The sequence below is a fragment of the Malaclemys terrapin genome, chromosome 7 (genome assembly GCF_027887155.1).
Source record: "Malaclemys terrapin pileata isolate rMalTer1 chromosome 7, rMalTer1.hap1, whole genome shotgun sequence".
Classification (NCBI taxonomy): Eukaryota; Metazoa; Chordata; order Testudines; family Emydidae; genus Malaclemys; species Malaclemys terrapin.
This window is the reverse complement of record NC_071511.1, coordinates 52,470,669-52,484,278: the sequence shown is the minus strand read 5'-3', so window position 1 is coordinate 52,484,278 and position 13,610 is coordinate 52,470,669. Positions and strand designations below refer to the sequence as shown.

The 13,610-nt window shown below is 48.6% G+C and overlaps 1 pseudogene; it reads right to left on the bottom strand.

The window, feature by feature from the left end:
• Positions 1-8,731: 8,731 nt before the first annotated feature.
• Positions 8,732-11,917, bottom strand: LOC128840340 (toll-like receptor 7; annotated as a pseudogene).
• Between the last annotated feature and the right edge of the window lie 1,693 nt (positions 11,918-13,610).

The following is a 13,610-nucleotide window of genomic DNA, read 5'->3' as shown; positions in this document are numbered from 1 at the left end:
CCTGATGCTGAACAGCTACTGCCCCAGCCCCATCAACAGCAATTCTGGGCCCCAGGGCCAGCGCCAAGGCCAGGGCCGTCCCTGGGGGGGCCCAGGGCGGAAGTGACGAATCCATCACGTCCGGGATGTCATCACTTATGGGACTGACTGCGCCGGCCCACAGGGCCCCCCAAAGTGTGGGGCCGGGAGCTGTCACACGCAGCTAGGAGCCCTGCGGCTTTTTCGGGCAATTTAAAAGGGCCAGGGGCTCCCGGCTGTCGCCGCTGCTACTACAGGGACTTCAGTGTGGAGGAGGCTTGGAACCTCTTTAAGTCAAAGGTGCAAAAATGAGGTGGAATTTGCATCCCAAGCAAGGTCAAAAAGCTTGTCAGCACCTAACTGCTCAGAATGGATGTTAGGAGCAATCTTAGAGCCTACACGACATGGAAGGAGGGACTGATCCGCAAAGAAAATGACATCATGGATGTCAGAAAGTGTAGAGATAAAGAGAGACTTAGACTCATAGACTCATAGACTTTAAGGTCAGAAGGGACCATTATGATCATCTAGTCTGACCCCCTGCATGCTGCAGGCCATAAAACCGTCCCTACCCCTTCCCTGGACTCTGCTGTTGAAGTCCCCAATCCTGTTTTAGGTGACTTCAATCGGCAGAGACCCTCCTGCTAGAGATCCCTGCCCCATGCTGCGGAGGAAGGCGAAAAACCTCCAGAGGCTCGGCCAATCTGCCCTGGAGGAAAATTCCTTCCCGACCCCAAAAATGGCGATCAGTCAGACCCCGAGCATATAGGCAAGAGTCACCAGCCTGACCCCTGTCAGCCATTATACGATTTACCTACCATTGTTTGGTTTTCCTTGACTACTATGTTTTACCATTAAACCATTCCCTCCATAAATTTATCTAACTTAATCTTAAAACCAGACAGGTCCGTCGCCCCCACCGTTTCCCTCGGAAGGCCGTTCCAATATTTCACCCCTCTGACGGTCAAAAACCTTCGTCTAATTTCAAGCCTGAACTTCCCCACGGCCAGTTTATATCCATTCGTTCTCGTATCCACATTAGTACTAAGCTGGAATAATTCTTCTCCCTCCCTTGTATTAATCCCTCTAATATATTTAAAGATAGCAATCATATCCCCCCTCAGCCTTCGCTTTGTCAGACTAAACAACCCAAGCTCCTCTAGTCTCTTTTCATACGACAGGTTTTCCATTCCTCTGATCATCCTAGTGGCCCTTCTCTGCACCCGTTCCAGTTTGAGTTCATCTTTTTTAAACATGGGAGACCAGAACTGCACACAGTACTCCAAGTGAGGTCTCACCAGCGCCTTGTACAACGGGAGCAGGACCTCCTTATCCCTACTAGATATACCTCGCCTAATGCATCCCAAGACAGCATTGGCTTTTTTCACCGCCACGTCGCATTGTCGACTCATAGTCATCCTGCGGTCTACGAGGACCCCTAGGTCCTTCTCCTCTTCCGTTACTTCTAACCAATGCGTCCCCATCTTGTAACTAAAATTGTTATTAGTCATCCCCAAATGCATTACCTTACACTTTTTACTATTAAATTTCATCCTATTTCTGATACTCCAATTCACAAGCTCATTCAAGTCTCCCTGCAGGATATCCCTATCCTCCTCCGAATTTACAACGCCTCCCACCTTCGTATCATCCGCAAACTTTATCAGCCCACTCCTGCAATCGGTCCCGAGGTCAGTTATAAATAGATTAAATAAAATGGGTCCCAAAACCGAACCTTGAGGCACTCCACTAGTAACCTCCCTCCAACCCGACAGTTCACCCTTTAATACGACCCGCTGCATTCTCCCCATTAACCAATTCCTTATCCACCTCTGGATTTTCATATCGATCCCCATGTTTTTCAGTTTAACCAATAATTCCTCATGGGGTACAGTATCAAACGCTTTACTGAAATCCAGGTATATTAGGTCCACCGCATTTCCCTTATCTAATAAATCCGTTACTTTCTCAAAGAAGGAGATCAGATTCGTTTGGCACGATCTGCCCTTCGTAAAACCATGTTGTAATTTATCGCAATTGCCACTAACCTCCAGGTCCTCAACTAGTTTCTCTTTCAGAATTTTCTCTAACACCTTGCACACTACAGATGTTAAACTAACAGGCCTGTAGTTACCCGGATCACTTTTTTTCCCTTTCTTGAAAATAGGAACCACATTAGCTATTCTCCAGTCTAACGGGACTTTCAAAAGTCCAGCAGAGATAGACCTTGCTGAGAAAAGTAAAACAATAGTAAACAGTTCTTTAGCCCTCTAAATAAAAAGAGAACAAGAAAAGAAGTGGGACCTGTATGCAGTGAGGATGGGATAAAATTTACGAATAATCTAGGCATGGTCCAAAAACTATTCTAAACTCAGTTTTCGGTCAGGATGCCACTGTAGGCCATGGGGACAAAGGCAGGACAGATGATGAGAATGAGTGTACAGAAACGGAAATGACCACATCCGAGGTGGAAACAAGCTCAAAGGGGACACTGAAAGAGCCAGCAAATGAGCTCTATCAAATAGGGGGTGGCACCATATGATTGGAGAATTGCAGCCATTGTATCTATATTTAAGAAAGGGGGGAAATTACAGACCCATTAGTGTGACCTCAATAGTATGCACTTCTTTAGATCCAATTCTGAAGGAAAGAATAATTAAAGACATGGAGATAAATGTAAAATGTGATAAAATGTACCATGGATTTTGCAAAGATAGATTGTGCCAGACCAACCTCATCTCTTTCTTGGACAAGAAGTGATTTTCTAGACTAGGGAAATGCAGTAGATTTAATCTGTCTGGACATCAATAGAGCATTTGACATAGTGTCTTATGGGCAATGATTAGCGAAGCAGAAGAAGATGGGGATTAGTAAAGAACTTGTAAGTTGGGGGGAGAGGACAACAGGTTGTGCAGAAAGATGAACTATTGGGCTGGAGGGAGGTTACTAGTGGGGTTCCTCAAAGACTGGTTTTGGGACCAATCTTATTTAATATTTTCATTACTGACCTCGACACAAGAAGTAGGAGTGTGCTGATGAAACAAAGGTGGGCGGTGTTGAGACGGTGTCAAATTATTATGAATTGCTGTGACTGATATGAATGAATGTGACAAGCATGAGTTTGGTATGGCTTGGTATGTCTGAACCTGCTAGAGGATTCTGGGAGCAGGATTCTCTTAGCATTAGATAAATGGAGTGGAAAATTACTGGAGGTGCTGAAACTGCACTGGAATGGTTAATAATGGCTCAATGGACATGTGTGTTTTAACCCGGAACTTTGGAATATATCAGCAGAGAACCCGCTCACAAAGTAAAGAACACGTAAGATCATGCGATCAGTGGGCTTGGTGCTGACATGGCTGAGATGGGTCAGAATAACCCTTTTTGGATAACCTCATGCTAAGAGTTTAAGTGAATGATTTATGAGAGAGTAAATTATGGCTGAGCTTTGGTCTGTGTTTTCGCTTTCCAATCCCTTTCAAAATTATGAAGAAAACAAGTAATAAATGCCTATGAGGCATATTTCTGGAACATGTGACTAATTTGAGAACAAAAAGGTATATAGGTGCTAAGCAAAGTAAATGAGTCAGATCAATTCCCCAATTAACATCCAAAGAGGTTCCAGACTGTGAGACAGAAGTCGTCGACTTAACCAAGGCTCCGCCTTGAGGGATCTTAAAACCAGAGGTCTTCAAGGTAACCAAGGCCCTGCTTCAAGGGACAGACCAAGTGCCTGAGAGGGGAAAGAGAATTCGTCTCCATCTAGAGCTGGTAAATATATCTGCGTTGTTTGCCAATCAGGATATTGTGTAAGGCCAACATAGGTACTGAGGGTTTATGCTTGGGGTACTGAGGCTTATGGTAAAGAATGTATCCCATGTAATCTTAACTGCTTGTGTAATTCTCTCTCAAATAAATGACTGTGCATTAAGCATACTGGTTTCCGTATGCTCACAGGTACTGGTAAACCCCTGCCCAACTGTGGGCCATTAAAATATCTGTTTCAACAGGCGGCATAATCAATACTGAGGAAGATCAGACGATCTAGATGCCCTTGAAGTTTGAAGGAACAGAAATGAGATGAAATTCAATAGTACAGAGAGCAAAGCTGTGCACTTAGGGTCTATTAATAAAAGCTTTTGCTACACACTGGGGGCTCATCAGTTGGAAGCGACAGAGGAGGAGAGAGGCCTGCATGTGTGGGTTGATCACAGGAGGACTATGAGTCACCAGTGTGATGCAGCCATAGGTGGTACATGACTCTTTCGTGTAGGGAGGCTTATGCGAATGCTGGACTGTGGCTTCGCCCCTCCAAGCCTCACCTCGCCTCTTCCCCCATGGCTCTGCCCCCACTCTGCCTCTTCCCTCATGGCCCCACCCCCACTCTGCCTCTTCCCCCGTGACCCCGCCACTCTGCCTCTTCCCCCATGACCCCGCCACTCTGCCTCGTCCTGCCCCGTTCTGCCTCTTCCCCTGAGGCTCTGCCCACCTGCCACTCGCTCCTCTCCACCCCTCCCCTTCCCATTGCTCACCAGTAAGGCAGGAAAGAAGAGTGAGGGCTATGCTAACAGTATCATTTTTAAAAGTGATGGGGCCATGGCCACCTGGCCCCCCCTGTTCCAGCGCCCCTTAGCTGAGGTGCTGCAGCATCAGCACGCATAGCCTCTCACTGGCTGGGCCAGCTGTGGGACTTCTCCTGCTGTGCATGCTGATGCTGGAGCAACTCAGCTAAGTGGGACTGGGGGGCGATGGCCCCAGCACTTTTAAAAGTTATATTGTTAGCATAGCCATCCCACTTCTTTTCTGCCTTATGGGTGAGCAATGGGTGGCGAGGAGCAAGCGGCAGGCAGGGGGACCTTGGGGGGAGAGGTGGAGCAGGGGTGGGAAGAGGCTGGGCAGGAGCGGGGCCTCGGGGTGGAGAGCGGGTGGGGCCACAGTCTGGGTGCCAGTGGCCTCCCCCACTTCTAGGGAGCTTCCGGCAGTGGCACTCTAAAGGGAGGTCACCCATGCCAAATCCGGCATTTCTTGCCCCCTGAATGGCCAGCCTTTCTGGGGGAGGCTTAGCCTCCCCCAGCCTCTTATACACACCACTCATGGATGCAGCTGTGAAAAAGGCAAACGAAATCCTAGGCTGTATCAGGCGAGACATTTCCAGTGGAGATAGAGAAGTATTAATGCCATTGTACAATGCACTGGTGAGACCACGTCTGGAATACGGTGTGCAATTCTGATCACCCATGTTCAAGAAAGGAGAATTTCAAGTGGAACAGGTGCAGAGAAGAGCTACGAGGAGGATCAGGGGAATGGTAGTGTGATGTTATCTGATTAAAATATGACCATGTAGATCATTGTTGCTACCACTGTTATATAATTACAACAAATCTTGTACAAAGTATGCCAAGTAAGGTGTCTATGGAATGGGGCAGATAATCCCCAAAAATGGTGGATTTTTTTCATCTTAAATCTGCTTCTTTATTACCTCACAGGTTGTCCAGAAACCAACAGCACAGTTCCCTTAAAGTGATCCAGCCTTAGGCCTCCATCCAGTCAAATATGATGAAGATTTCTGAAAATCTTATTTCATCGTATAAAAGAAAAGGTTTGACCAATCCCAAAGGATCAGACACATTATCTCCCAGGTTAATGAATATTCCAGATCTTACCCAAATACACGCATACAGTCAATTCTTATTAACTAAACTAAAATTTATTTAAAAAAAACAAAAGAGAGAGAATATGGTTAAAAGATAATTATACATACAGACATGAGTTCAATTCTTGAGGTTCAGATTCATAGCAGAGATGGTGAGCTTTGAAATTGCAAAGAGTTCTTTTCAAATTTAGCTCATAGGTTATAGCCCACTGTCCAATATCATATCCAGGACATACCAGCTTAACTGGGATCTCATCTTATGTCTCAAACTTCCCCTGATGTAGCTTAAGCAGATCTGAGATAAAAAGGATCAGGACCCAAGGATCATTTATACAATTTCAGGTCTTCTTTGACAAGTTGGAATCCCTCGGGGAACAATAGGCTCTTATCTCCTAAGCATTGTCTTTAATTATTCACACAGATTAACATAAGGTATCCATCCATCTATCAGGCAGTCTATCACTGTTACTTAGCTATACGAATTAACATAAGACAGTCGCCTGTTCCTCCACCATTCACAGATGATTTGCTATACATTTCAAAGAGAGATGAATACAGAGATACTCCGTATTTACACTTCCCTTAAATGCTAGGATGTTCTTTGATCTCTGATTTATCAGAATACAGCATTGACAGGGACTGTTGATTATATCATTGACCACGAAATACATAAAAACACAAATGTTATCTCCTCACATGTCTTTAAGGGTTGAATTTTAGTCATTTATTTTGCAGGATATTTAACCCTTTCTGGCCATGCATCACATATGCATGTATAATTGTTGTATTTGAAGTTATGAATTTGGCTCGATACCTATATTTCAAATATGTTTGCTCCTGTGGTAATGCCCACAAGGTATTTAGCCTGCACATCTTGAAGGGACTATTCAAGTTAAATGGCTCATCAAGGAACACTTAACTCACAATGGACCGTGGGAGATGCTTAGCTACACTTAATCGACTTTCCTCTGAACGTTCCATCTGGGGTATAAGTAATGGCTTCTGCTGTGACTAAGCGAACTCATGCATGGACATGCGACTTGCCCATGTGACCCCAAACACCATTTTGCTACCAGTAATTTTCCACAAGGAGAACAATGGGTTTCCCTTGAGAGAAGCTAAAAAGGGCACTGAAAACATCTCCATTTTGCCTCTTTCCTGCTCAAACCTCTGGACTATGGACTTATACTAATGGGAGCATTCTAACCAAGGGCCTGAGGACCTTCCAATGATTTGGAAGCAACCAGAGACTTAACAAGCCAGCAGTTTATTCCATCACTCCTACAAGTCTGAACCAAGAACTTTGCAATTGTTGTATGTATTTGATTCTTTTAACCAATTTTAACTCTCATCTTTCTTTCTTTCTTTCTATGAATAAACCTTTAGATTTTAGATACTAAAGGATTGTTAACAGCATGATTATTGGATAAGATCTGAGTTGTATATTGACCTGGGTGCATGGCTGGTCCTTTGGGATCAGAAGAACCTTTTGTATGATTAAATTGGTTTTAAAGAACCACTCATCTTTAAATCTAGTGTCTTGGTGTTGAATCCAGGACCTAAGGAGGCTGCTTTTCTGACTTCTTTTTAACCAGTGTGGTGAAACAGAAGTTTACCTTTGTTGCTGGTTTGTTATATCTTATGGGACAATAACCACCAGTTTTGGGGTGTGTCTGCTCTATTTCTCAGCAGTTTGTCCTGAATTTGGTATTCTTAGGGTACGTCTTCACTTACCGGAGGGTCCGGCGGCAGGCAATCGATGTTCTGGGATCGATTTATCGCGTCTGGATAAGATGCGATAAATCGATCCCGGATCGATCCCGGAAGTGCTCGCCGTCGACGCCGGTACTACAGCTCGCCGAGAGGAGTACGCGGCATCGACAGGGGAGCCTTCCTGCCGCATCTGGACCCGCGGTAAGTTCGGATTAACGTAGCTGAATTTGCGTACCTTAGTCCGAAGTGGGGGCTTAGTGGGGACCAGGACTTAGTTGTGATCCACAGAGGCACAGTGACAGGTGGGGCCTGGCTGATGAGAGGAGACTGGAAGAGCTTAGCTGGTTAAGCCTAACAAATGCAGGCTCAGAGGGGCTCTGACAGCTCTCTGTAAATACATCGGGGTAAACTCCAGGTAGGGGGAAGAGCTCTTGAAGCTAAAGGACAGTGTGGACACAAGAATAACTGGATATAAACTGGCCATGAGTAAATTCAGGCTGGAGATTAGAAGCAAGTTTCTAACCACCAGAGGGATGAGGTTCAGGCCCAGCTCCCCAGGACTGGGAGCTGTGGGGGCAAACACCGACTAGCTTTACAATAGACCTGATCCATTTATGATAGGGATGCTATAACAGGGCTGCCTGTGACAGTGGGGCTGAATTTGAGGACCCAGGAGATCCCTCTAGTTTCTAACAGCCCAGGAACCAGGGGACAAACCAAAGAACATTGGGTGCTTTGGAGTCTCGTGGGTTTACATCAATCTCATGATTTCAGGGGGCCTGACTTGTGGGGCTGGAGCGTGTGGGGATGGCTGGGTTCTTTTCTTTAAACAGGGCTCGGGGAAACTTCCCTTTGCTCCCTAAGCTTCCCTTGTCCTTCCCCTCCTGAGCTCAGTCTGCCCTCCCCGTCTCTGCTTCTGTCTCCACCACAGGCACAGCACTCAGCTGCACCGGGTGTGTGGGAGAAACTCCCTAGCACCCCAGCCCTCACCTCCTTGCTGCTTCCCTGCCATGGGGAGGGCCTGAAGCAGAACACTTGAGCTATGGGGATCCCAAGGGGATTTCTCACTTAGCCTAGCCCCTTTGTGCACAGCATAGGGGTGGGCACAAAGCCAAGCTAGGCAGGGGTGCGAATCTGACCATTGGCAGAATGGGAAAAATCTTTACAATACAAACCAGAGAGGAGCTTCTTTGCATGCCACTGGTGCTAGTTCTGGCCAATGTCCCCGCAGGCTCTGAGTAAAGCTGGGATGGGGAGTTCTAGCAGCCACACAGACGGGATCAGTGAACAGCTGCCCCTCAGCAGTGGGTAAAAGGCAAAACAATGAGCCACTCAGATGAGAAGCAATCATTGCAATGCACAAGCTCTGGCTGCTTCTCGGGGCCTTCTCAATGTTGACCTGGCCACTGCTTTTTCCACTGGCAGGAGCTCCCCTGCCCCAGAACTGTCAATGCTTCTCCTCAGGTGTGAGTCATAAAAGTCGTGAACCTCGTGAGCAAGCAGGGCTCGCATGCAGTGCCAGAAGTAGGGCTGGGCAAAAGGGTTGCCGGGCCAGTCCAGGACTGTCCTCCCACATAGTCTTTTCCGGGCCAGCAGAAATCTGGACATCTTCATATCTGGGTCCAGCAGCACCAGGATAACCACATCCATCTTGTCTCCAGCAGCCGCTGCTGGGTGATGAAGAAGGTGTGCCTCAGGAAGCCGCTGCCAAACCTCGTCAGGATAAAGATGGTCTTCCTGCTCTTGTAGATGGAGTCACAGAGGTTCTCAATCCTGGACCTTCCAACTGTCCAGTCTCTTTCTTCCAAGCACAGTTTGAACCTCCTCCTTCCTTTCTCCTCCAGGTGGGGCACCATCTCGTTGTAGACCCAGTCAGCTACCGTGCTGTGTTGGGAGTCAAAGCCTATGAATGCATCATATTCCTCCAGGGAGGGTGTGGACATCTGAGCATAGCCTCTTCTGACTGCGGCCAGGCAGATGTGGCTGAGATACCAGAAGTCCCATCCATATAGCTTATGTAGGACAGGAAGCACGGTTATGAATGTCACAATGAGGGAAGTGCACAGGAAGCTTAGGTGGCCATATATATCCTGACATGATCGAGGGTCCATAGAGAGCAGAGGCTGCCCTCGCTTCAATTCGGGCAGGTCGCATTGCATGCTAGTGGATAAATGGTCTATTGTGATGCAAGTGCTTTTCAGGAACATGAGGAACCAGTGGGCTTCACAGGTGCACCTCAGGGGATTGCTACTCACATCCAGGTGCTGCAAGCTCTTGAGAAGTGTGTTTGGAAAGCTGCTTTCATCTATCATCTTTATCTTGTTATGGTTCAAGTTTAGAAAGTGCAAGGAGCTGACATTGGAAAAGAACTCTTTATGAAGAGATCTGATCTTGTTGTAGCTGAGGTTGAGGGTTGTGAGGTTCGTGAGCTTCGTGAGGTTCATCCTAGAGAAATCTTCATCTGTTACTAGCATCTCCAGTGCATTATTACTCAAGTCCAGGAATTCCAAGCTTTTCAATCTTTCCATTTTGTCCCATGGGAAGTCATAGAGGTTGTTATAGGCGATGGACAAGTTTCTCAAGCTTTCGGGCAAGGTGTCAATGACCTCGGCTGGAATGAAGTCCAGTTTGTTAAATGAAATGTCCAGGAGCGTTAGGTTGGGCAACTTGGCAAAGAACTCAAGGTAGGTATTCCTCCCACTCACCCACATGATGTCCAGCCAGTTCCTGCTGAAGATCAGAGTCTCGAGTGAATGGCTCTCCAGGTGTTTGGAGATCCTAATACCTATCTGATTGTTGTCCAGGTTCAGAAATTTCAAGTTGCTGAGGTTTGTCAAGAACTCAAACTTGTGCCCCAGGCCTTTGATTGTGAAGTGGAACTGGTTATTGCTGAGGCTCAGCACAACCAAGTGGCGGACCTCTTGCAAGGCACTGCCATTGTACAGGTCAAACCTATTGTGAGACAGATCCAGCAACTTCAGGGACTGCAGCGTCAGGAACTGGCTGCCATTTAGGGGCTGGCTAATGTAATTAGAGCTCAGGTTGAGGCAGTCGATATCCTCTAGCCCTTTGAACTGGCTGGCTCAAGGCTGTGGATGCTATTGAACGATAAATCCAGGGTCTTGTTGCAGTGAATGCCAGCTGGGAAGTTGAGATGGGAGCTTTGGCTATTCCTCACCATTTCCTCAGCTCTTCCTTTAGGCTCCGCCCAATGCCAGGGATTCTCTGCCGAAATACCTTCCTGACAGAAGCCCCAAGGCCCCGATCCAGCTCCATTCCCGTTCCTCTCACAAGGGTGGGAGAAGGCATTGCTGTTCTGAGACAGACTGATGAGCTTTAGGCTTCAGCACTTGGAAAAGAGCGACAGGTTCACATCTCTGATAAAGTTTGTTTGACAGTGGAGGGTCTCCAAGTTGCTTAGGTTGAAGACCTATCTGCAACCAAGTTCCTGAAGAAGTAGCCATTGATGATGAGATTTTTTCAAAGCTTTCATTTGGCCAAAGGACTCAGATAGAGTCAGGTTCTCGAAGGTCACCAGTGAACGGTAATTGTAGCCCAGGTTTAGGGTCTGCACTGACTGCAGCATAGAGAAGACGGTGCCATTTCTAATGGTGCAGGTCAGAAAGTTGTCTGACAGATCCAGGGTCTCCAAGCGCCTGAGGTTGTTGAAGAAGCTGATGTTGAGGTCATACAGGGAGTTGCCTCGCAGGTTCAAGCTCCTGAGCTTCACGAGGTTCTGAAAAGCATCCGTGTTGAAGGTCAGGGACTTGTGGTCTGGGCAGGGGAAGCAGGGCTGAGCAGCATGGTTACATCGCTGGCAGTTCCACTCCAGGTTGAGCAATCTCAAGTTGGTGAGGTTCTCCAGGTGGCTCACGTGGGATATCTTGTTCTCCGAGATGTCAAGCTGGTGCAGCGTGTGTGGGAGCCCCTGGGGAATCTCAGTCATGTTGTTAAACTTCAGTGAAGTTTCAGGGAGGTTATGGTTTTAAACATATCCTGTGCAAGGGTTACGGAGGTGTTGCACGGGTTCTGATAGTAGCAGTTGTTGCCTAGGAGTAGCTCCCTCATGTTGCTGAACCCTGCGAGGCTCTGAGGGCCCAGCAGAAGGATATTGTTGTAACTCAAGTCCAAGAATCAGAGGGAAGAGGGGACTGGGGGCAGAGCTTTCAGGCTATTTCCTGCCAGGCTCAGGTTGATTAGGTTATGAAGATTGACCAGTGCCCCTGGCTGGATCACCAGCTGACAATCCTCATATGCTTTCCGCAGCTGCCCTGGCTTGCAGTTGCAGCAGACTGAGAGGTTTTCCAGGTGAGGGACACCAGAGAAGGAGTCATTGGCCAGCAGTGACAGGAAGTTTTCATCAAGGTTCAGGAAGGTCACGTTGATGGAACATATATCCGGCATGAGTCTGAAGCTACGCAGGCTGCCGTCCACGCTCTTGCCATCTGTGCTGTTTGCACAGGGAGGGTAATTAGGGAAGTAGGCGCCAGTGCTCAGGAGCCCCTCCACCAGCAGATGCACCTGCCACAGCATCCTGCTCACCTAGGAAACTGGAAAGGAGAAGAGAAGAGTTTAGAGCCAGGTGTGCAGTGGGTGCAGAGAGGCTGCTCACTGGCTGGGGATTGGAGGCGTATGCTCCAGGGTCTCCCCATTCACCAGCCCACCTTCCTCTCCCATCCCTGGATGTCAAGTCATTTTCCCCTCTCCTGAGACTGGCCACGGTGGGCGCTGAATGCCCAAAGCCATAACGTCATGAACACCTGCATGCTAGAAACGCAGGGCACTGCCCAGGCCCTGTGGGCTAGGAACGCAGGGTGCTGCTGGGATTCTGTATGCTAGGAATACAGGGCGCTGCTGGGGCCTCATGCTCTAGGAACGCAGGGTGCTGATGGGGCCTCACACACTATGAATGTAGGTCGCTGACGGGGCCCCAGGTGCTATGAAAGCAGGATGATGCAGGGGCCCCGCATGCTAGGAATGCAGGGCACTGCAGAGGTCCCATGCGCTAGGAATGCAGGGCTCTGCTGGGGCTCTTCGTGATAGGAATTCAGGGCGCAGCCAGGGCCCTTCGTGCTAGGAACGAAGGGTGCTGCTGGATCCCCGCGCATCATGAACACAGGGCGCTGCTGGGGCCTCACACGCTACAAATGCAGGGCACTGCCGAGGCCTTTCGCACTAGGAACCCGGGGCGCTGACGGGGCCCTTCGTGCTAAGAATGCAAGGCACTGTCGGGGACCCATGTGCTAGAAACGCAGGGCACTGCCCGGGCCTTTCGCGCTAGGAACGCAGGGCGCTGGTGGGGCCTTGCGCACTACGAATGCAGGGTGCTGCCGGTGCCCCATGTGCTAGGAAAGCAGGGCACTGCAGGGGCCTTGTGCGCTACAAAGGCAGGGTGCTGCTGGGGCCCTTCATGCTAGGAACGCAGGACTCAGCCGGGGCCTCGTGTGCTATAAATGCAGGGCGCTGCAAGGGCCTCACGCACTATGAACACAGGGCACTGCCGGGGCACTGCGCGCTAGGAATGCAGAGCGATGTTGATGCCCTTCGTGCTAGGAATGGAGAGCGATGCCGGGGTTTCATGCGCAAGGCGCTGCTGGGGCCCGGCGCGCTATGAACGCAGGGCACTGCTGAGGCCCTTCATGCTAGGAATTGGAGACTCTTTACTGAGGAGATTGGACAGGCCTGTGACCAGGGCGGACCCGGAGAACAGAAGGGTGTGCTGTCTACCGGGTGCAAAGATACGCGATGTGGACCTGCGGTTGAAAAGGATCCTAAAAGGAGCAGGTAAGAACCCCTTGATAATCCTTCATGTAGGAACGAATGACATGGCTAGGTTCTCGTTAGAGAGAATCAAGGGAGATTATGCAAGGCTGGGGAAGACTCTCAAGGAGATAGAGGCTCAGGTTATCTTTAGTGGGATTCTGCCTGTTCCGAGGGAAGGGCAGCAAAGGGCTGATAGGATTGCGAGGATAAATAGTTGGCTAAGGGAGTGGTGCTATAAGGAGGGCTTTGGGATGTATGGCCACTGGGAGGCTTTCGGGGACAGACACCTGTTCTCGCGGGATGGGCTTCACCTGAGTAGGGAAGGAAATAGACTTCTGGGAGGGAGGCTGGCTCATCTTATCAAAAGAGCTTTAAACTAGGAAGTTTGGGGAGATGGTTGGGAGATGCACAGTTAATCTCCACGCCAGTTTCCGGTATTGAAAAGCTGAGTGTAATAAGAGGA